General features: G+C 34.7%; 2 protein-coding genes across 11 annotated transcripts in view; one reads left to right on the top strand and one right to left on the bottom strand.

Moving 5' to 3' along the window:
- LOC144975946 (uncharacterized) overlaps positions 1–16,143 on the top strand; it is a 551,710-nt gene extending 535,567 nt beyond the window's left edge. The window contains exon 2 of the mRNA XM_078920173.1: positions 16,131–16,143. The gene's annotated coding sequence lies outside the window, so the exon portion shown is untranslated. The remainder of the gene's footprint in view (positions 1–16,130) is intronic.
- LOC144975943 (E3 ubiquitin-protein ligase PDZRN3-like) overlaps positions 1–25,000 on the bottom strand; it is a 509,994-nt gene that overhangs the window by 187,610 nt on the left and 297,384 nt on the right. The window lies entirely within an intron of this gene.

Here is a 25,000-nt window from a genome sequence, read left to right as displayed (position 1 = left end):
TGTTAGTGTGTGTGTGTTAGTGTGTGTGTTAGTGTGTGTGTGTCAGTGTGTGTGTGTTAGTGTGTGTGCGTGTTAGTGTGTGTGTGTGTTAGTGTGTGTGTTAGTGCGAGTTTGTGTTAGTGTGTGTGTGTTAGTGTGTGTGTGTGTTAGTGTGTGTGCGTGTTAGTGTGTTAGTGTGTGTGTGTTAGAGTGTGTGTGTTAGTGTGTGTGTGTGTGTTAGTGTGTGTGTCAGCAGCAAGCATGCATCAGTAGCAGTGGAGAGGTTTCCAGGACACGTCGAGTGTTTTACGTTGGTTATGGAATGGAATAAGGCAGAGATCGAACTTGGGGGAGTTTTGTGTTCGATCTGATCTCATCGAAGTTCGAAGGCTTTCAACGATTGATCTAATTCTCTGTGCAGCGAGATTTATATATATATATATATATATATATATAATTCAAAGGGATACAAAGCTGCTAGAAGATGTCTGTCGACTTCAACAAGTAATTTTTAAAAAAGAATATAACGGCTTGAGAAAAGAACCAAAAAAAAAAACAAACACAAAAAAGGAACGTTTCGGGATCAAAAACCTTCTTCAGCCAACAAACAAACAAAAAAAAATTAAAACTGAAATACCTTAATTAAAAACCAAATTTTCTGACATGATTCGATCATTAACAAAGTCTCGTTTTTTTCAACCTCCGCTGCTTCTTTGTTGATGTTTTAGAACTCACGACCTCGCCCTATCGGTTAGTCCTTCTCTTGATTTTAATCCTAGATTTCAAGTCCGATCTTTATCGAGTGTATTGCCTTTACTGCAATGGCCTCATAGTCATCAACAACAACAAAAACAACAACAACAACACCAGCAACTAGTACTACTACTACTACTACTACTACTACCACTACTACTACTACTACTACTACTACTACTACTACTACTACTACTACTACAACTACTACTACTACTACTACTACTACTACTACTACTACTACTACTACTACTACTACTACAACAACAACTACTACTACTACTACTACTACTACTACTTTTACAATAAATATTACTACAACTATTAGTACTGCTACTTTGTGTGATTTCTATAATCTCATTACCTACACCTAAAAGCGCGCACTTCAAAAACATCATTTATATACTTAACGGGAGGGGCGACACCTGAAACTATTTTCAAGAATAATGATTATATCCAATATCTTTTTATATTGGGACATTGCCTATGACCAATGGATTCGAACCATGTGATTTATTTCGGTGGGCGTGTCCGGTTGCCATGGTGACGGCCGCCATCTTGGATTTTTCTCTTCTCTGGGTGCTATTTTAAAAAGTTACTTTCTCAATAAGTTTCCATTGAATTTTCTTGAAATTTGGCATGGTTGTATATTTGTATATTGTTAAAAAAATACAGAGCATTTTTTAAATATTTTAAATAGATTTTTATTTACAAATTTTTAAAAATAATATTTTTTCGGTATGATAAAAATCATGTTTTTTGACATAAAAATGTCAATTTTTCAAAAAATAATAAAGATATTTAAAATTACTTCTGTATGATTTTAGATAATCACTATAGCTCTAGACATGCAAAGTTTTAAACAAATTGATTGATAAATGACAAAATAAGATAAAAAATAGTGTTAAAAAATGTCATTTTGAGAAAAACGAGATCAAAGATAACAATGAATGAAAATAATAAGACAAAACGGTACAAACAGCTCAAAACATATCAGCACCGTATGAGGGTCCCCCGTGTTCTTTTTCTGCCTCCCTCTGGGCTTTTTCACGGGTCTGAGCTTTCATTTTGCGTCTTTTTTTTCTCTTTGTGTTGAGCAACCCTTATGCTCTGGTCAAGTCTTTTTGACTCTGCTTGCTGACTCAACATCTTGGAGTGTTCTCCCAGTCCACCGATGCCCAAAGACACTTTAAGGGATGTTATTCCTGTTGGACCAAAATTATACTCTGCACCAAACTCAACTTTTTTTTAGGGAATGGAAGTATGTTTTATGGCATCTTGACCAAACAGAATTATGAAACCTTTCGTTTGGATTTTGTGTTGTCTTCATCTCACAACACTTCAACAAAGCATATACAGGCTTCAAGTGCTCATGAATTAAATCAAAATTCAAAGGTGTATTTACACGCTGCTTGTGTCAACAGTTTACACATGGGCAGCAATATATTTTTTATAAAAGCATCTGGAGTCCGGTTCAGGAGGACAATACCTATGTTGAGGGAAGTCATTGGTGTAATAACCGTGGTAAAGACCAGCAAGAATAGCCCATTTCATTTCTTTCCGCTGTGGCATTGCTTGGAATCGCTTTATCATAATACTACTTACTATCACATACCAAATTCCAATCAAAGATTTGTGGTCACGGGTCAACCACGAGCCATCATAACTTTCTTGCTTTCTTGGCTTTTGTAGCAAATAACTGTAGCCAACGTTTGGATTTTTTTGTCACTTTAGGTATAGTTATAATAATCCAGTAAAAATTGGAAATATTTAGAGATAATTAACGTGAATACGTGTCAAAATTTGATAAAACAACTGATCAATCGAAATGTAAACAAATCGTAGTAAAATATAATAGTAAGAGAGGCGAACTTTCACCCTGACTCAACATCCAATCCCTGGCGCGGAGTCAGAGGTCGAGAACAAGGTCAACCAATCAGATCGCACCATTCGTGATCACGTTGTATTTACCTGACAACTTGACCTCTTATCAGCTGTTTGACACACAATCTTCGTTCACGACTCACAGTTTCTAAACCCCTCCCCTGCCCATATTCTGATATTTTTGAGACTGAAACCGTGTCAACTAGACGAGCAAAGAGTAGACTAAACTATCGATATCAAAAATTACAACATCGATATGGATTATAATGCTTTTCAGTCCTATTATTTTCAGTTGAATTCTCACAAAAAAATTGAAAAGTTTGGTATTTTCATGTCGACTTCCATGGCTATGAAAGACGATTTACAAACTTTATATTATCCAAATCACCATATCAGTGCTGAAAATATGTGAAAAAAGGATTGTTCTTTGATAATAAATAAAAAACTGAAATTTTATATTTTGACCCAAAAATCGATATTTCAGGTGTCGCCCCTCCACTTAACACTCTTAAACTCGCTGATCCCTTTATCCCACCCACCTTTCCCCCTCCCCTCCCTCCCTCTCTCTCTCTCTCTCTCTCTCTCTCTCTCTCTCTCTCTCACTTCCCAAATAACACACACACACACACACACACACACACCCCAAAAGACAAAACAAAAAACAAAAACAAATCTAAAACCCGATTTACCTGAACACAAATAATATCTATTTTCTCACCCATCCTAGCCTAGTCTAAGTAAAATCGTGGCATCCCGTAATTTGCCTTCCAAAACTAACTTGTCAAAGTGCAATAAATAACACAGATGCACGGCGAGAATAACGGGGATTCTTGACTCACTTCTTATCAAATCCAAGAGTCTCTTTTAACCCGTTAACTAACTTACTTTAGAAAAAATTGTTTTTAAAATTTTGGCCAGGAAACGTCCTTCAAATATCGATGAATTTAAATGACTCTCATCTTGGTAAAAACTCTCAAACCCGGGACTTCGACGAAGTTCCGGGTTTGAGAGTTTTTACCAAGATGAGAGTCATTTAAATTCATCTATATTTGAAAGACGAGTTTTCTGGCCAAAATTTTAAATACGAGTTTGTTGTTTTTCCAGAGTACCACAAGTTTGGCTGGTTAATTACGGTGCTTAAAAGCTACTTGACAAATTTAATTAGGAATCATCCTTTGGCAGGTACTTGATATATCACTGGCTGATGGCACACCTAGTTTTGTAAACATTGATGATTGGAAAATAATGATGGATGATGATTCAGGTATATATCTGAAACTTTTATTAACAAGAATTGAAGTCAGTAGAATGGAGAGTGCCAGAAGACAACAGAGAATTTTTAAAAAATTGAGCATGTATAAAGAGCAATATCCACGAAATGTGCTCAAAGGGTTCCCTGACCAACAGCAACACGTAACATGTCGAACGAGGCATGACGCCTGTCAGGCGATATTACATTTTTTTTCCGGACAGAGACAACGCTGTGAATGGCCAGGTATTCATTTTACACCTGAGTACGGTGAGTTAAGAGCCTTTTCCAAGGACTCAACTATGCGCTGAGCGAGGCTCGAACTCAGGACCTTCCGATACGAAAGCGAGTGTCATACCACTTGACCACATAGCGAATAAAAACGGGGTCATGGATAGCTCACACGGTAGAGTCACGATCTCCCCGGCCAGGCGGAGTTGTCGCACCAGTAAGGTCGCGGGTTCAAGCCCCCATCGCCGCCGCAAAGTCTTTATTCTCTGTTGTCTTCTGGCACTTTCCTACTCACTTCATTTCTTGTGGTTATCAACATAAGTGCCTGCTCCACTCACTTGTCTGAATTAATTTTTTTACATTTGAAAAAAAAAATGGTGAGCACTTCCTGCAAATATGTTATAATCTTATTTATTTGCATTTTACTGATTGAATGAAGTCTTAGGTTTGAAAATTAGTTTTTGGGATCGTGGATAGCTCATACGGTAGAGTCATGCTCTTCGCGGCCAAGCGGAGTTGTCGTACCAGTAAGGTCGCGGGCTCAAACCACCGCGAAATTTTAATTCTCTATTGTCTTCTGGCACTTTCCTACTCACTTCATCTCTTGGTGTTAAAATTTTAACAGGTTTTATGAAATTGTCTTAAACGATTAATACTTAATAAATAAATAAATATGATTTTTAAGAGCATGATAGTAAGAGGGATTTATAATATAGCCATCTAGTTCCAGTCAGTGAGCAGCTTGATGACCTGAGTGTCCTTTTGCAGGTAAAGATTGTTCTTGTTGCTAAAAACGCTACATTCGTATAATAATAATAATAATAATAATAATAATAATAATAATAATAATAATAATAATAATAATAATAATAATAATAATAATAATAATAATAATAATAATAATAATAATAATAATAATAATAATAATAATAATAATAATAATAATATATAAATCCCTCATTTCTTGTAGAAATTTAAAAAAACAAAACAAAAACAAAAAAAAAAACAAAAAAAAATTCATCTCAGAGTATAATCTGCCATAATGTCGTAGTGTTATCTCAAAAACGTGTTATATGAAACGTGTTATATAATAATATTATAATACTAGTCAATAATTTTCTCGCCTAAGGCAAGTTCATAAGTTCAAGTCGTATCCCATCATCTTCTTCGAGAAAGAAAATAAAAGGTCAGATTTGATTCGATCAAGCTGCGGCTTGACTTTGTGTCAAAATAATATCTAATTATTTCTAAGATATTATCATCATTATGTCGATGATCAACAACGAAACGACTAGTCTTCCTAACGAGCTCAGAAGACACCAGCAAAGCATCATCTTTCAATTAAGAACACAACACATACCGCTCAACAACCATTTAAGCAAAATTACAAAAGACACATCCCCTATGTCAACACCCCAATGAAACAGTAACACACCAGTTGCTTGAATGTCAACCTCTTGAAGACCTGAGATGCGCATTCCTCCCACCAAATCCAAGCATCAGTAACACACTTTATAGTCACCTGGAACAACTACAAAAGACATCTAACTTCTACGTCATGGCACAAGACCGAAGGGCTAGAGCTCAGGTGGTCGCTGGTTCGGATAAGTAAGTTCTAACGAGCTCAATTTGGTTGTCAAATTGTTTAAGGTTATTTGGAACAGATTACTCGAAGCCTCCAATAATTTCCATCTCTGCCATCAAAGTATAATTTCAAAGTTTTCAATTAGATCTAAAAAAAAAAAAAAACAAAAAAAAAAACAAAACAAAAAAACAACAAGAATGGTATATGATACCAGACAGTTCTATCTTTCTTTCTTTCTTTCTTTTTTATTTATTTTTTTCCCCCCTTTTTTTACATGTATCAAAATCAAACAGACTTTAACAAAAACACCGGGGCTCTTCACAATACAATACAACCCTTGCATGGAGACAACTTGACTTGAATAGTGGTGGGTAACGTGGTTATTATCAAGTATTTTGGTTATAAATAATAACTATGATTATAAACGATGATGATATTATTATTATTATTATTATTATTATTATTATTATTATTATTATTATTATTATTATTATTATTATTATTATTATTATCATTATTATTATTATTATTATTATTATTATTATTATTATTATTATTATTATTATTATTATTATTATTATTATTATTATTATTATTATTATTATAAAATACTAGCTAGAATTTAGAATAGTAAATATAAAAGATCAAAGAAGGCTCCTATCTCATCCACTAAATCAATTGGGATAAAGACATCAAAGCAACGATGGATCTTTGACTCAATCGTAGTGACTGTGTAATAATACTACTACAACTACACCAGCACTCGGTCTCGTTACAAAAAAAAAAAAAAAAATCTGTGTTGCCGGTTTGAGTATTGTTTTCATGCCAAATTTGATAAAACTGGAAAAACAAAATACTTGTAACCGAAAATAATATTATATTTAACATTCTGTATATTTTTCTCTTTTCTTATCGTTTCTTTCTTTTTATTTTCTTTTTTTTTCTCCTTTAAACTTTTTTGTCGCTTATCTTTTCTTCAAACCATAACATCATTATCGATAATTGGTGAAAAATTACGCAGATTACGTATTTTCAATATTGTTAAAGATTTAGATCCATGGCATTTCATCAAAACAATGGAATAAGAAAATTAAGGGCTAGATAACATTTCTTTAATTTGTATAATTCAACCATAAATGGTGAGAGCAATGCAATGCACCATTATTAATTTAATGTATTTTTACGATGCCATTTTGAAAAAGTCTCGTTTTGGCTGTTCCAGCAAAAAATTATCTGAGAACTCATAGATCTGTATTGTATTTCCGAAGGTTTCTGAATTTTGGCGTATCTACGGCTCACATAACAATACGCTCCATTGTTCAGTCATCAAAATAACACACAGAGACTTCTATGTCGACAGCCGAGACTAATGCCTTCAAAAACCTCTAATTACAAGCCTGACAGAGGAATATTGTCCTTGGGGGAAGATGAACATTTCGCACCAACAGTAGGTGGTTCAGATAAAACGAACATCAAATTGTGCACGATGTGGGAAAATTTGTCATCAGTGACGTTGTTTTCTTTAAATTTCGCGCTATGGTTTAAATAATATAATCTAATCTAATAGTTCTACTGATGAATAAACTCTCAGAGTAAGGGAACATAATAACCACGCCCCTTGTCCTGATTCGGACAGTCCGAATAAACCTTTATCAGTAAACAATGGCAGTGATTGCTAAACTACGGATTTTTGGCTCCAAACCGACAATTATATAAAGATCTGTGATTGAATAAGACTTCTCGAAAACAAAGTTTTATTGTCGTAGCTTGTCTATAAGAGAGTTAAAAGCAATACTTGAACATATTAATGACAAAATTTGGTAATTTTTACTAGTAGTTCTACTGTCTAATATATTAACTCACTCAATCCTAGAGATTTTTGCTACTTTTGAAAATTGGAAAAATGTATTAAAAATGAGCATGTACATAGATAGTTTTATTCAACTACCATTAACATGTAAAAAACTAAAAACATTAGCTTTGATACTACGCCTATAATTTGTCTCAGAAAAATGTAATAAATAGGCATGGGGTGAAAGTAACCCCGGGTAAACTACGGATATAGTCGGTGCTAAGGTTGAGTCAGTTAAAACCTCTGAAAACTACGAATTTTTTTAAAGTACAGGTTGGCAGGTCTGCTCACGTGACTTGATGTCTTCAAAAAAATCCCACATTCAAAAGAATCTAAAACAAACACAACTTAACAAATAAAATATAATTATATTTACAAATGGCTCTACATATATATTGATGTTTGTAAAAATAAAGTCGATCTTTGAATTCAAACTCGACGTTTTAATCGCCATCATCAGTCATTCAGAGCCCCTCTCGTTTTTTTTTTTTTTTTGTGGCTATTATTACCGTTACTGTTGCCAATATTATCTCAAAGGCCCCGGGTCAAGGAATACAACAAAAGTCTTGAAAACAGAAAAGGAAATCTTAAACATTGAAAATGTAAAACTGACGCTGGGCATATGCTATTTGAAAAGAACTGAAAAAATCTGGAAATGAAAGGAATGCAAATGACAAAGAGACGATTTGGTTTAAAGGTTTGTAAAGACAAGATTTTTTTTTTTTTTGTTTTTGTTTGTTTGTTTGTTTTTCTTGAAAACTGCTCCCATTAATGTAAGCAAAGAAGCAAAGTACCTCTTGAAATTTAACAATTCAGTCCATCCATATCTTTTGTTTCTGAGCCCAACGCTGTCTGAAGGACCGGGCCTGTTCACCTCGGGGGTGTAATGAGCGATCTTTGAATGAAACAGAAAACGTCAACTTTTTCGGAAGGACTACAAAATCTGTTCATATTTACTAGCTCAAAGACGTCTAAACAAAAACGTTTGATATTTAACTTTTTTTTCTTTTCAATAGCGCATATAATAAACGGATTTTAAAAGAATCTATAGAGACCAGTTATATCATGTTTCTTGTGTCAACTAGCAAATAACAAAAGCAAATAAATAAATAAAAGTAGACCACAGTCATTTTCGGGCATTTCATTTCAATAAATTGCTATTTATCACAGTGAACCATAAACCGATAAAACAACAACAGAATACAGAGTTTGGAGCTTTTCTCTAAGGCTGCACTTGTAAACCAGATGGTCCGTTAAAATTTGTCTTTCTAGAATCTTTGAGTTATTCGTTCTAATGGAATTCTGGCACCTTCCAGACACACTTATTCAGGTCTTTAATGGAATTGAAAGACACGCCAAGCAGCTTTTCGACATTATTCTATCCAAATCAAAGCATTTAAAGACCATTTAAACACATTTTCTTTCTAGACTTTTCTCAAAAAAAAAGAACAAACAACAAAAAAAACAACATTGTTTTGTTCTGGGGGGAAGAACATAAATAGCAACAACACAACAATCTTCCCATTTATGCACACTTCATGGCGTGATAATATTCCCATTATTATTTCAATGGCATGAGAGGCGTTGTCAACATTACAGAAAACTGGAAAATCTAAAGATAATATGTTGACAACTACTTCATCCATCGCAAATGCCGACGCAATAGGCGGAGCGTGAAGACCATCGACTGCAACAGAACCCCGAGGGCAACAAAATCGGCGACAGAGCCCTGATTGAACGATCAATCCGCCCATGTACGCGGCTAAATGAATGAAATAATTTGTTTTAGAACCCAGTAATTCATTATTTTGCATCCGACGAAAAAAAAATCCCTTTTAACTCAATATCCTTTTATCTTTAGAAGCGAATTTTTTAAACTTTTAGAAATCGGTTGCCTTCGGCGAGGTTGCTTCAGAATATATCTAATCGTTTAAACGTTGCACGATTCAAATGATGACAGATAGAAAAGGAAAAGAGAAAAAAATGAATATTCAACAGTAGAAAAAAAAAATAGAAAGATCGGAGAGAGACAGGTATGGAGGACGTTAGACAGTTGAAGTAGAGACTTTTGAATTGGTTTTAAATGGAAAACAAAATACATTGTACATTGCTATTTAAAATCCTCGAGAGTATTTTTTAAAGAAACAAAACATGCTATTCATGTGGTTGCTCAGAGGAGTCGAGGAAGACGTAATATTGAATTCATGTGCAAATGTCTTGGTAACTATACAGTACAACTAGAATGACAGTCTTCAAGGCTTTTCTTGTTTGTCCTTGAAAGACACCCCAGTGATTCCCGCCAACAAATTCTTGTCATGTGTACAAATTCATTTACAATAGAAAAAAAGAAGCAGGAGAGGATTAGCGATTCCTTTCAGAATCACCTTCAACAATAATTTGAAGAGACTTCAAGACAACACATATCATTACAACATTCTTAAACTGGCTTGGAAATGCTCCAGAAATATTGAGCTTTATAAAAGCGCAGTATGCTTTCATGGCATACATCAAGAAACAGCCGAAGATGTAAAATTGTTGACGAAAGGTATTACGTCATGGTTTGAAATGCGCTGGCTTAAATCCTCGTGGTATATACTGCAATTGCGGTGGACACTGCAGAATGATGACAACACATTTGTGAACTCGTTAAAAATATGAATGCATCGATGGTAGTGCATATGACATAGAAAACGGTAAGGGCTGCCTGAAGCCGGTGATCGTAAAATACTAACGAAAGAGTGAAAATGGAAAGGCTTCGTATGGGAACAATACATATGACATAATAACATGTAGAAAAAAAGCCAAATTTTACATTAAGATTAAAAGTAATTTATTGTTTTGCTGGTTTGAATAAGTCAGTTAAAAGGAAGTTTGACTAAAACCATTCTTATTAGCGTAACATACGTACTATATAAAGGGAAGCAATACACTGTGTACCTTCCAGAACCAGGATATACTCCAGCCCTAGAGAATTACTTATTTCAAATTACCAGAACGATGATTAATACGCTCGTTACATGCTACGGTACTCGGGGATTTCCAATTGAAAGACAATGCATGGATGGGCGGATGAGTGCGGAGTGTATGTCCCTGTATTAAGGAATCTGGACGGACGGGTTTATAAAACATGCAAAGACCTCATCAAGCAGGGACCTGTCGTCGTGATGAGAGGATTTCTTTCTTTGCCTCTCTCACTCTCTCTCTCTCTCTCTCTCTCTCTCTCTCTCTCTCTCTCTCTCTCTTTCTCTTTCCTTCATTTTTTTCTTCCTCCTATCTCTCTATTTCTCTCTCTCTCTCTCTCTCTCAGCTTCTCTCTCTCTCTTTCCTTCATTTTTTCTTCCTCCCCCCCCCTCTCTCTGTCTCTCTCTCTCTCTCTGTCTCTCTCTCTCTCTCTCTCTTTCTCTCTCTCTCTCTTTCCTTCATTTTTTTCTTCCCCCTCTCTCTATCTCTATCTCTGTCTCTCTCTCTCTGTCTCTCTCTCTCTCTCTCTCTCTCTCTCTCTCTCTCTCTCTCTCTCTCTCTGAAACACAGAAATGCACACAGACGTACACAGACTTTTAGGCACAAAATAGTGTGTTTATTATTATTTTTCTCACAATCTTCTCACAATCTATGTGTGAAGGTGTGCGTTATCTTTATTTGTATTGTGAAGAAAAATGACTGAATATCGGGTTTCCTAGTTAGAGAGAATTAAGGCGTTAGAAAAAAAAGTAGCCAGAAAAAAAAATGATAACAATCAAAAGCCAGGTGCTTATTCTTGGTTAGAGAAATAGAAATAGTTAAATATGTATCTTATGTCAAAAATAAAAAGTGCTATGACTGCTTCATTACATGGCTTAAGTAAAATCTATCCATTGTTGAAGTTCTTTAGCTTGCTTTTGTAAAATAATTGTAGGTCTATATCCTCTAAAATGAATTCTAATGTTCAATCCGTATTGTGTATTGTGTCTCATTCATTGATGAACGGTGATGAAGAAGTAGGATTAGTTTTATGAGAGATTTTCCAAAGCAAAGTTATATCGTGTTATCAGTTCAAGTTCAAGTCATACTATGATAAAATTACCACTTTTTCTGTATAACAATGGTCGTGATGAGAGGATAGATCATATATCAAAATCAATTGTGTCTTTTTCGTTATTCTCTTTATTGACTTTGCATAATCAATTTCTCGAAATAAAGAAAAGCCACACATTTACAAAAACCAATAGTATCGTGTGCCCGGGATAAACGTTCTCATTGTATAAATCGCCAGCCAACAGCGACCTCATTCTTAAAGAAAAGAAAAACATACAAAGAGCGAGACTAATTTCGTTTTCACACCGTCAATCATGCCCGGATCTGGCTTTACCACCTCACAATGTCACGTCGGCACGCTACGCCCCTGCGTGGAAGGCCTTGAGCGTAGCGCCGAACCCTCAAAAGATAATACTACGCGACGCCGCTGCCCCTATTCAAAACGCCATCAAATTTCTATCACAAATCATAGGTTTGCTTAAAAGCAGTCTCTTGATTTTCCGATTCAGTGAAATTGGTAAATGAAATACACACCTTTGAACTTCAACAAAACCACTATTTTCCTCTAGCCCCAACTCTACAATGCCTTCTTTTTCAAAGCCTTACAAAAAACCTGTGTCCTCAAGCCGAAATCTATACGCATATTTTCTCGGACTCCAAAAGCACACAATATACAAAGAATTCCATATTTTCTTCAAAAAGAATCTAAAAAAAAAAAGACGAAGAAAATTAGAAGGATTCTTTTAGCTTCGCATTCCTTTCTTAGTTAGTAACCAACTTCACCTCATTTCACTAACATCTGATGTGTTACAAATCCGTTTATCACCAATTATCGATACCACCAAGCAAACCGTGCGATGCAAAACTATCTTCTTCCCCATCAGCTGTTTCAATGTTGTGTTATGTAACAGGATAAGCCTTCCGCACTTCTTGAACTAAGAATAAGAAGAGGAAATGAAACGCCGCGTGTATGTAGATAATGTGTGTATTGTCAATATCACACTCAAGCACACTCGGAACAATGTATTATCTTTCACTCTTCCCTTTGATCTTTGTTTTCACAATGCCTTTCCAATGTGATAACAATATTTTGATATTGTGGATTACTAGACAAACTTTCTTTATGTCTTTAACCTTGGAGAGTCGAAATGCACTTTGATACGCGTAATATTATTATTATTATATTTTAATCAGTCAAAGGATTTCGGGTCACTGAGTTAAAATAAATAGCCCGAAGCAGCGTCAACTGTATTTGAATGTATTTAGATCGGATTTATTCTTACAGAACTTAGAATACAAGTAACTACCGTACTGTGGAAAAACCCATATTTAAAAATTTGGCCAGAAAACTCGTCCTTCAAATATCGATCGATTTAAATGACTCTCATCTTGGCAAAAACTCTCAAACCCGGGACTTCGCCGAAGTCCCGGGTTTGAGAGTTTTTGCCAAGATGAGAGTCATTTAAATCGATCGATATTTGAAGGACGAGTTTTCTGGTCAAATTTTTAAATATGGGTTTTTCCACAGTACGGCAGAGTAGAGTTACCCTTGGGGTTATTGATTTCCGGAACGAGAGCGAAAGTTCCTGAGAGGTCTGCTGTTGTTTCAGATAATAATGAAATATTAAGCTTAAGAATCAGAAACATTTGGTGATCTGGAAGAATAAACTTTTTTTTCCAAGTTTTGGGTTTGTCCATTTGACAAATCAGGGTCATATCAAGCTGTAGATCAATATACAGTAAAAAAAAAACCCCTAATACAAAAAAAAAAAAAAAAAAAAAAAAAGACAATAATAATAATAATAATAATAATAATAATAATAATAATAATAATAATAATAATAATAATAATAATAATAATAATAATAATAATAATGATAATGATAATAATAATAATAATAATAATAATAATAATAATAATAATAATAATAATAATAATAATAATAATAATAATAATAATAATAATAATAATAATAATCCCAACAAAACATGATTTCCCTTTCACGACGATACAGTAGTTTTTTTGTTTGTTTGTTTGTTTGTTTGTTGTTTTTTTTGTTATTTATGTCCCAAGTGATGATGTATCTAGTCATAGGTTTTCATCATCACTATTTATCCGAACTTCATTCCTTTAAAATAAGTAACAAAACAAAACTGAAACAAAACAGCAATAGAGAACAAACAAACAAACAACAAAATAAAGAAAAAAAATAGATATTTTGTTCACCATGATATCATTTCGACGTATAGTAAATCATTTTCCTACTAGACATCAAAGACTTTCTATCTATCCATATTAATATTAAAATATACATTATGATGGATGTGTTTGGCCGATTATGACAGATGCATAAGATAATATCCCTAAAAGATATAAGATCATAAATATTATTGTAAATCACACAAGAGACAACCACTTGGAATTATAGCCTTGAAGGCAGCTCGAATACTACTTAATGTGCTTCGAATTCACATAACATCTACTTCGATATGTCAAAAATTATCTCTATAGAAGAATCTCTCCAACTTCGTACGAACCAAAACTCAACTTCAAAACATAATATTCCAATTACTTCTTATTCACAAAACATCTACTTCGATATGTCAAAAAATATCTCTATAGGAGAATCCCTTCCAACTCATTGCGAAATAAAACTCAACTTCAAAACATAATAAATATTTCAATGTTAAGATTGACTGGTGGATAACGCAAGTCCTTGAAGAGCCAACTGTATTATTTGCTTTTTAACTTACTTATCACTATGACCCCCATATTTTGACAGTTGCTGAAAAGTTCAAACAATTTGTCTATGTGCGGCTATGTGGTCTTGTGGTATGAGTATGACACTCTCTTTCGGATCGGAAGGTCCTGGGTTCGAGCCTCGCGCTCGGCGCATAGTTGAGTCCTTAGTCCTTTGAAAAGGCTCTTTACTCACATTCTCTCACCGTACTAGGTGTAAAATGAGTACCTGGCCGTTAACAGCGTTGTCTTAGTCCGAAAAATTGTAATATCGCCTAACAGGCGGCATGTCCCGTCCTACATGTTAAATGTTGTTGTTGACCAGGGACCTCTTGTAAAGCGCTTTGAGCATATTTATTGGATATTGCTCTATACAAAGTTCAACTTTTTTTTTTTTTGTCCTGTTCCGGTCTTTAAACTATCCCTCCCTCCGTACAGACCGATTTCCTGGTACAGTACTGAGTTTGCGCCAACGGGTCCCGTTAGAGATAGACGACGATTGGGATTGTTTGGAAGCTTTAACCCTTTGCCCACTAGTCATTATGACATCCGAAATGCTATCGCCTTCTACATCTACGCCAGAATAGAAATAGAGGGTGGAGCCTACCATGATATAACATTTTATGGATCCCTAATTTCGTCATATCAGTTCTGTCCACTGACAGGTGGGTGGATATCGCTTTCAAGAACGTATGTCCTTATATGAAATCCTGAGTTTTTGACCAATCAACGGATTGCTCTTTTGATAGCTCGCTTGTCAACATGAGTCAGCTCAGCCCTTGATTTATGTAAAGGCATCACATGCGGTATATGTTGTGTAACTTCAAAGACCACGGTTGACCGAAAGCGATGAATGGAAGCCCTACTGTGGCGTGGAGAACGAGGTCTTGTATGTATAGTTACGTCATATCTCAACGCTCGTGAATTCTTAGTACGGCTGGACTCACAATCAAAACTCGAAATCTGTGTTTTAAACTCTTGAATCAATCGAATTACATCAGTGCGTTCGTCTCATTGAGAAATGAAAAACGATATATAAATCAAGAACATCGACCGGAAAATAAGGAAATTATCATAAAATTATAAAATTTGAGAAAGCTATTTTCAAAATCAAATATATTACAAAAAAGGTTATTTCTCGACCGATTTTTATGAAACAAAGACAATTTTTCTCCACTTTTCAAGCTGATTCCAACAATGAGGTTTTCAAATTTATCGCGATAAGATTATTTGTCATTTTTTTTTTTAATACCCAATTGACTGCTCAGGAAATGAATACGTAATCCTTGGCGGCTAGCGAGTAGGTGTTAAATTTTGCTTACCCTTTCCCCCGCAGACGCACACAAACACACACACACACACTAAACACGTTATCATGAATTAAGAACTGATGCATAACAAAGCACTTTCCTCCAGAATGAATTAGACCCGATTAGTCGATCTTTGCAATATGAACAAATGAATAAATGAACGCGAAATCAAATCTGTGGGTACACAGATCTAAAGCTCAATGAATGTATTACCTAATAAAATAAAAGGGAAGGATTGAAACATTCTATTTTGTGACCAGAATACGAGAGAGAGAAAAACATTTAGCCGCAAAAATGACAATAAATAAAAATAAGTAAATAAATAACAAATAAATATACAAATGGCCTAAAGAAAATATTCTTGACGTCAATCCCAGTTCCAACCAGTTACGAAGGTTTCACAACCAAATACAACGAAAAATAAATAAGGAAATAAATACAGAAATAAATATATAAATAAAACATGTTAGATCACGACAAACGTTTGTTTCTCTACGATTACATCAAATCTGATTCTTGGATGCAGAATTAAGGAGAAAAGATCTACCATTGGCTGTCAAATTAAACCCTCTCCAAGACAATAAATATACCGACATCTCAATCATAAAATGTCAAAACAGACCGTAGACCCTTGCCCCCTTATCATGACGTAGTCCACCATAACTGTGACGTTTTAAGCCAATATCATGACGTAGTCCACAATAACTGTGACGTTTTAAGCCCAAAATAATAATCCTTTTGACTTTTGTGGGTCGTTGCAAAAACAAACGGCCGATGAGCTACGACAGCAGATTATGTTGCTACAGACTCGACTTTTCGCTTTCTTGAATTTATAAGGTTCTGATTTATAAGTTCGAAAATGTTCTTGACGTTTATGCACTGTATAAATTTTTTTATGTATTATTATTATCTTCTTTCTTCATCCTTGGCATATCTAGTTTTCAAGAGGCTAGTTAGAACCACAGACTACTAGGAGTCCTGTATTCTCTATGGTTAGAACTGTAGGCGAGATGGAAAATATGGCCGAGTCATTTTTTAAATACATTCTCTTCCTCCAGCAGTCATCATCATGGCCATGGGTAAAGTAAAATCAATCGTTTTTTGTATGATCAAAACGTCGCGAGTTTCAATGCAGCTAGGATGTGTAAATAATCCAATTAATAAATCAAAAGAATTTGGGAGTTTTCAAAACTTTGTGCGGCTATGTGGTCTAGTGGTATGACACTCGCTTTCGGATCGGAAGGTCCTGGGTTCGAGCCTCGGGCTCGGCGCATAGTTGAGTCCTTGGAGAAGGTTTTTTACTCACATTCTCTCACCGTACTCAGGTGAAAAATGAGTACCTGGCCTTTAACAGCGTTGTCTCGGTCCGAAAAAAAATTGTAATGTTGCCTAACAGGCGTCATGTCCCGTCCTACATGTTAAATGTTGCTGTTGGCTAGGGACCCCTTGTAAAGCGCTTTGAGCACATTTAGTGGATATTGCGCTATATAGAAGCTCAAAAACTCAATATGTACAACTGGGAGATACAAACATTAGCAGAAAAGTTTTCAAAGTGAAGATAAGATGTCTGATGTAGCGTCGGTTTGGCTGTAATAACGGGTATAAAATGCATTGTCACGGATTCACAAAGGTAAAAATACGTTTACCCTTGCTTCATTTCCTTAGTAAGTCATTAAAGAAATCAAATGTATTTCCATTTCATAAAGGACAAGACATAACTATGATAAATGCCCTTTATGCAATAACAAAACTCACTACAGCCTATTTATAAACAGGTACTTATTCACAACTGAGTCTGGTGGGACAATGCACACAAAATATCTTGCTCAGCTGCATCATTACCGACCACGTACCCAATTTTGACCGAGTTCATCATAATTGGTCATTGGTTTAAATAAAGACTTCGAGAAATGCAGACAAAATATCTTGCTCAGTGACATAACAACTGCGTCATTATCACACACCCAATTTTGATCACCAAGCTCATCATAATAATTCATCGGTAACTCTCCATACCGATCCTTTTCAGTATTTTCCCAAAATGGCAGGCTTACCCAGCAGAAAATTTGATTTTTTAAAACTCAAACTATCTTTCTACAAAACAACTTTATGGTCTTATTAAATAAACAAAGACCATTGTGATGAACAAAAAAATCTGAAAAAGAAAATGTATATTATTGTGTCGTAACAAATGTGACGATTTTGCTGTACATGATAAGGAGAGGGTTAAAGACTTGGAGTAGAATTCATTCATACCACAGGAACCACCTGTACACTTTGCACAGGTTGGCAGCTCTGGAGTGCGTCAAGCACAGTTTCATCAACGTCCCCTAACTATAATATTTGTGCAATGTCAGCGGGGATTAAGTAGGATTTGGCAGAGATTCGGGAGGAGAATTGCTCGGAAAATTGATCCTTTCGCAGAGTAATATCATTTAGATTTTCTTTTCATCAAGTCGTCAGTTAATCAAATTATAACCCCTCAAAATTCCAGTCACCCACGCATCATTTCGAATGTGAATAATACAAGAAGATAAAATGTCTAGCATTTGGTACAATGGATATGAATGAAATAAGGTATTTTCAGCCAGAATTGCTCTTTTCGAGTAGAAATCAAATATCATTTTGGTTATCTTTTTCCTCGTGTCGTCCGTTCATCAAAATATAATCTCTCTAAGAAATAAATTATTAAGAATACTTTTGTGAATGTTTTTCTTGCAGGCTCGTCGTCTTGCAATATCTTCTGAAATACGTTAGTGTCTCAATGCCTTGCTAAAATGTGCAGTGTCTTTACCTTGTCGGTTGAAAGTATCATCTGAGATATGAGAGTAACAATCTCTCCTTGTTAAAATATTTGTGCAATTCCAAAAATGATTTTTTAAATTTTAGTTTAAAGATTATAGATATGCCTTTTCCTTGTCGATCGATTCGTAGTCCTGCACGATCTCCTGAGATACGCTAGAGTATCAATGCAACATTGCTAACATATTTGTGCAATTCAAAAATGATTTATATATATATATATATATATATATATATATATATATATATATATATATATATATATTGTTTTGTTGTTGGGGGGGGGGGGGAATATGACTTTTCCTTGTCGATTGCTAGTTCTGCACTATCTCCGAAGATACGTTAGAGCATAAATATTTGTGCAATTCAAAAATGATTTATATATATATATATATATATATATATATATATATATATATATAATATATATATATATATATTGGGGAGGGGGGGGGGGTCATAGAGACTAGATATGACTTTTCCTTGTCGATTGGTTGGTAGCTCTGCACGATCTTCAGAGATATGTTAGAGTATCAATGTCCCCTTGCTAAAATATTTGTGCAATGTCAAGGGAGATCAATCGGGGATTTGATTAGGATTAGGTGGAGACACACAGGTGTTTGGACACAAAGCCGTACCTGACAGTCACGAATTATAATATTGATTTGACAAAATAGCCCCCCCCCCCCCCTCTCTCTCCCCTCGAACCATAGAGAATACAGGACACTAGGGGACAAAAAGTAGGAAAACGTCATCCAAAGTGGCTAGTGCGAGGTCGAGCGCCGCCATTTTATTTTATATGAAACCAGGAACGCTGTGCGATTTAATCTCTATTTGAATGTCTTTGACTGAGCTCGATTAACCTTGATTTGTGGACGGAAAATAGAAAAAAAAAGGCCAGGTTTATGATAATAAACCAAATTATACATATTAAACTACACCTAGTCTGTGCCTCGAACTTCTTCGCCTGCTGCTAGGAATCTGAATAATAATATCGGCGGTATTGATTGCAGTTGTGTTATGCGTGGTGGTGGTCATGGTGGTGGTGGTGGTGGTGGCATTTGTTAGAATGGTGGCACTACTTATTGTGCCCGAACAGGATTCAATAGTCTGATGTCACCTCCGCCGACAGCAACGAGCAGCTTGGTTCTTAACAAAGAAAATCGGTACCGGTACTTTTTATTCTTCATGCTGAATAAAACGTTTTCATATGCCATGTGATCAGAATGTATAGAAGTCGAAACATGGTCAGATTTATAATGGTTTTATCCTTTGGATACACTTTTATGCTGTTGGATAAGTACTTCATAAGGGCGTCCGCCATTGTTTCGATAGTTTAGAACCAGTTACTAAGTTACTATGCGTCATTAAGAGGGAAGTGACGTCACGACTGTTGTTGCCTATTGCTTTTAGTGGTGGTGATGGTGGTGGTATTTTTGAGGTTGTGTATGGTGGAAGAAGTTGTTATTTGAATTTCCTTATCTTATGCTCCCGCTTTTTATCACTTTCTTACACTCTCTCATCCTCTCTCTCTCTCTCTCTCTCTCTCTCTCTCTCTCTCTCTCTCTCAATCAAAAAATGAAAAAAAAAATATATCAAAAATGAGCATGTACATAGATAGTTTTATTCAACTACCATTAACATGTAAAAAATAAAAACATTAGCTTTGATACAACGGCTATAATTTGTCTCAGAGAAATGTAATAAATAGGCATGGGGTAAAAGTAACCCTGGTAAAACTACGGATATAGTCGGTGTTAGGGTTGAGTGAGTTAAAATAAAAATATAATCAGAAAGTCTAGAATCTTGAATGAAAACAATTAATCACAATTCCTTTTTAAACAATTCGTGAGAAAACAAAATGTCCACAACATCCGAAGGTTATTAATTTTCATTTCTAAATAGAGAAGAACTAATCTATCAAAAAGCATTTCACTCAGAAGATTAAATAACTTTCAACAGCCCCATTTATTATTATTATCATTTTGACAAAACAGGAAATGTATAATTACTCAAGACTTGGCTTCATTTTATCATTTATTTATTATATTATTCCATTCTAACTCTTTGTCGGTTGCAACAAACTGACTAGCAATCCAAATAAATAGCGAAGTACAATATAATATAATATAATATAAAATTCACACCGGCTAGATAGATAAGGAAGGTTGCTGCTATATTATATTACTGTTATGATATTATTGTTATTACGTTATATTATTATAGTACAGCAGCTCCCCCATTGAGACTATGAGAGAGAGAGAGAGAGAGAGAGAGAGAGAGAGAGAGAGAGAGAGAGAGAGAGAGAACACAGCAGGGGAGAATTATGGGCCCCTTCTTGAACAAGATGACAAGCAAATATGACCCTTTCGAGAGGGTTGGTTCAAGAGAAGGGGCCCCCAACTGAAAGGGAGAGTCCCCACTTCACTCCGTTCTTAAGTGTAACCCCTACTGTAATAATATAATTTAAAGTTCCTTTGTTGTGTTTTATGCCGACTCGGCATTCAATTATTTCTTGCTGCTGCTGTTGCTTCTGCTACTGCTGCTGCTGCCACTGCTGTCCTTTAATAATAATAATAATAATAATAATAATAATAATAATAATAATAATATTACAGCGACGTATTTAATTACTACCCGGTGTTCAACGACTCTTGACTTTTTGACAGCACAAAGATACAAAAGTCAGGTATAATTTTTTTAAAAAATAGATCCGGTTATGATATGATTGTATTATGATATCCCAAAAACTAGAGATGGGGAATTTATACATGTCAAAAGTCATGGATTGTGTGTGTGTGTGTGTGTGTGTGTGTGTGTGTGTGTGTGTGTGTGTTTTAATTTTTTCTCTTTGGTTTTTTTTTTTTGTTTGTTTGCTTGTTTTTTTTTCTTTTTGGGGGGTATTTTTTTTTTTTTTTGTTTTTTTGTTGTTGTTGTTGTTGTTGCTTTTTAAAAAATATTTTGTTTATAATACGGAGCAAATTATGGGCTGTTAGCTTGAATAGACGTCTCAATTTTCCTGGCGTGGCGCTGAGTACCGCTACAGAGAAGATTCACAAGAGTTTGAGAGTATCAAGTATCAAGTGTCTGTCTATTGTGCCTTACTCTTTAAACAAAACGCATATTTAGAAATTTGGCCAGAAAACTCGTCTTTCAAATATCGATCGATTTAAATGATGACCCTCGTCATAGCAAAAATTAAAAAAACAACAGTTCAAACCTGGGACTTCTAATAGCTCTTAAGGAAATCTATGAGGCGATTGATATTGGTATTGGAAGTTGGTTATACTTTATATATATTATTTATTATTATTATTTATTATATTATTATTATATATTATAATATTATATTATTATTATTATATTATTATTATTATTATTATTATTATTTTATTATTATTATTATATTATTATATTATTTATTATTTATTATTATATATTATTATTATTATTATTATTATTATTATTATTATTATCATTATTATTATCATCATTATTATTATCATCATCATCATTATTATTGTTTGGCTCTGTCCTCCTCTAATTTCTGCATTGTAATTAATTGTGGGAAGACGACTGAACAAAACAAATACAGGCAGGCAAATATTATAGGCATGACACAAGCAGCAAGCAGAACAACAAATCCAAGGTAGATGGGCCTTTATATATATATATTATATATTATATATTCGCTGTTTGCGTCGTTGTGTGTCGAACCTGGGCTAAAAATAGATTCATGTGAGAGCTCGCTTTTTTTCCTTTTTTTTTTCTTTTTTGTTGTTGTTGTTGTTGTTGCCATTGTCAGTAATGTATGTATCAATAAAAACAAAATTAAATAAACAAATAATAATAAATAAATAAATAAATAAATAAATAAATAAATAAATAAATAATATCATTATATATATTAAATATAATAAATAATCAAATAAATATAGATTAATAATAAATAATAAAATATATAAATAAAATAAATAAATAATAATAAAAAATAAAATAAATAAATAAATAAAACAAAATAAATATAAGATAAATAAATAAATAAATAAAATATTTTAGAACACGGTAGTAGTACATAGTGGAAACGAATCATACGTTTCCAAACTGTCCGTGATTCACCCTTTCCCTTATCAGCAATGTTGTTTTTTTTTCAAATGACACTTGCGCCCCCCCCCCCCCCCCCGCCCCCGGGCCAGACACAAACAAGACACATCACAGGTAAGGTCGTGATGATACGCAATTCTTGGCATTATAAATGCATGTCTTTGCATGTTAGTCTTAGGTGGACACAATGCTCTTATGGATGGAGCAGGCGGTCGGTGACATTTTCTGCCTTTCTAGGAAAAGACATTTTAAAAATTTTGGCCAGAAAATCTCCCTTCGAATTCAAATAATATATTATTTGTCGATTTTAAAGTGACCTTCATCTTGTCAAAAACTCTCAAACCAGAAGCTTTATTATTAAGGTCCCAGGTATGAGAGTTTTTGGACAAGATGGCGAGGGTCATTTTAATCGATCGAAAGATGAGTTTTCTAGCCAAAACTTTTTAAAATGTGTTTTTTGTTCGTTTCTTTTCTTTCTTCTTCTTCTTCTTCTTCTTCTTCTTCTTCTTCCTCTTCTTCTTCTTCTTCTTCTTCTTCTTCTTCTTCTTCTTCTTCTTCTTCTTCTTCTTCGCTTCTTCTTCTTCTTTTTTTTTCTTCTTTTTTTCTTTTCTTCTTTTTTTTTTATTATTTTTTTATTTTTTTCATAGTTTGACTGATTTGAAAATGAACTGGGCCGAGGAAAGCCTGGTCTTGGTGATCTAGCAGCTAATCTTGAAATGTCAGTTTCCAGAAATTTTAAAACGATTCTATGAATGTAGCAACTCAAGAGTCTTTTTATTTTTTAAAAGTTTGACGCAGACGTGTTCTTAATGAATGTACAACGGTTTTAGAGGCGAATAATAGGACAAAGTTTTTGCATGATGATCAGGGCAAATTATAAGAGGGGACAGGAACATAAATACACAAACACATACACACAAGCACACACACACACATACACACACATACACATACAGAGAGAGAGAGAGAGAGAGAGAGAGAGAGAGAGAACGAGAAAGAAAGAGAGAGAGAGAAAAAGAAAGAAAGAAAGAGAGAGAGAGAGAGCGAGAGAGAGAGAGAGAGAGAGAGAGAGGGAGAGAGAGAAAAAAAGAAAGAGAGAGAGATAGCGGATAATTGAGAGAGGAGAACGAGAGAGAGATAGAGAGAGAGAGAGAGAGAGAGAGAGAGAGAGAAAAAGAAAGAGAGAGATAGCGGATAATTGAGAGAGGAGAACGAGAGAGAGATAGAGAGAGAGAGAGAGAGAGAGAGATAAATCACTGATGAAGAATAAACAGTGCGATGACTAACACTAACAACTACTACTACGTACGACTTGAGGTGAGAGGAGGAAAAGGATTATCGATCGAATAGACACTTCAAAAGGTTTTTATTATACAGAAGAAAAAGAATAAATTATAATCTTGCCACTATTCCATCCTAAATTCCAACCATTTGACTCCATTGAGAACCGAGTCTTTGTGGCTGGAGGACAAGATGGGGTCTTTAACCCTTTCAAGGCGAGTTTTTTCCTTTGTTTGTTTTGTTTTGATTTGTTTTGTTTGTTTTTTTTTTTTTTTTGGTTTTTTTTTGTGTTTGTTTTTTTTTGTTTTTTGTTTTTTTTTTTGTTTTTTAATTCCGAATCACAAATGTTCCCCTTGTTATGTAATTATGTTATGTGACCCATAGTCTCAAATCTTTACTATTTAATTGAGGGAGAGATGGAGAGAGAGAGAGAGAGAGAGAGAGAGAGAGAGAGAGAGAGAGAGGAGAAGATAGAGGATAGATAGATAGATAGATAGAGAGAGAGAGAGAGAGAGAGAGAGAGAGAGAGAGAGAGAGAGAGAGAGAGAGAGAGAGAGATCGTAGTGTCGTTGAATGACAATAAAATTATGCAGACTTTGATGACGACGGCTGTTTTCAATATTAGATGAGTGAGTAATGGCAATTATGTTAACAAAGTCAAAGGACAACCATTAGGCAATGGGCTTCAACAGTCGTGACGTCAATTCCCTCATAATGATGACGCATAGTAACTAAGTAACTGGTTCTAAACTATAGAAACAATTACGGAGGCCCTAATGAAATACTTCTCCGACCAGTATAAAAGACTATCCAGAGGAGAAAATCATTATAAATCCGATCATGTTTTGACTTTTATACGACATTCTGATCACATGACATGGAAAAAAAAAGTTCTAGCCAATATGAAGATTAAAAAGTACAGATTTTCTTTGTTTAGAACCAAGCTACTGGTTGCTGGGAGGACGTGACGTCAGACAATTGAATCCTATTGTTATAACGTTAGTACTAGAAGGAGGGAGAGGAAGAAGAAAAAGAATGATGAAATAAGTCGTAGAAGAGGTCGGCTATGTGGTCTAGTGGTATGACACTCGCTTTCGGATCGGAAGGTCCTGGGTTCGAGCCTCGCGCTCGGCGCATAGTTGAGTCCTTGGAAAAAGACTCTTTACTCACATTCTCAGGTGTAAAATGAGTACCTGGTCGTTAACAGCGGTTGTCC

Source organism: Berghia stephanieae, chromosome 6 (genome assembly GCF_034508935.2).
Source record: "Berghia stephanieae isolate SIO BIC M18660-M18661 chromosome 6, UCSD_Bste_1.3, whole genome shotgun sequence".
Taxonomy (NCBI): domain Eukaryota; kingdom Metazoa; phylum Mollusca; class Gastropoda; order Nudibranchia; family Aeolidiidae; genus Berghia; species Berghia stephanieae.
Note: the sequence above shows the minus strand (reverse complement) of the source record. Positions and strands in the feature narration are given on the sequence as shown.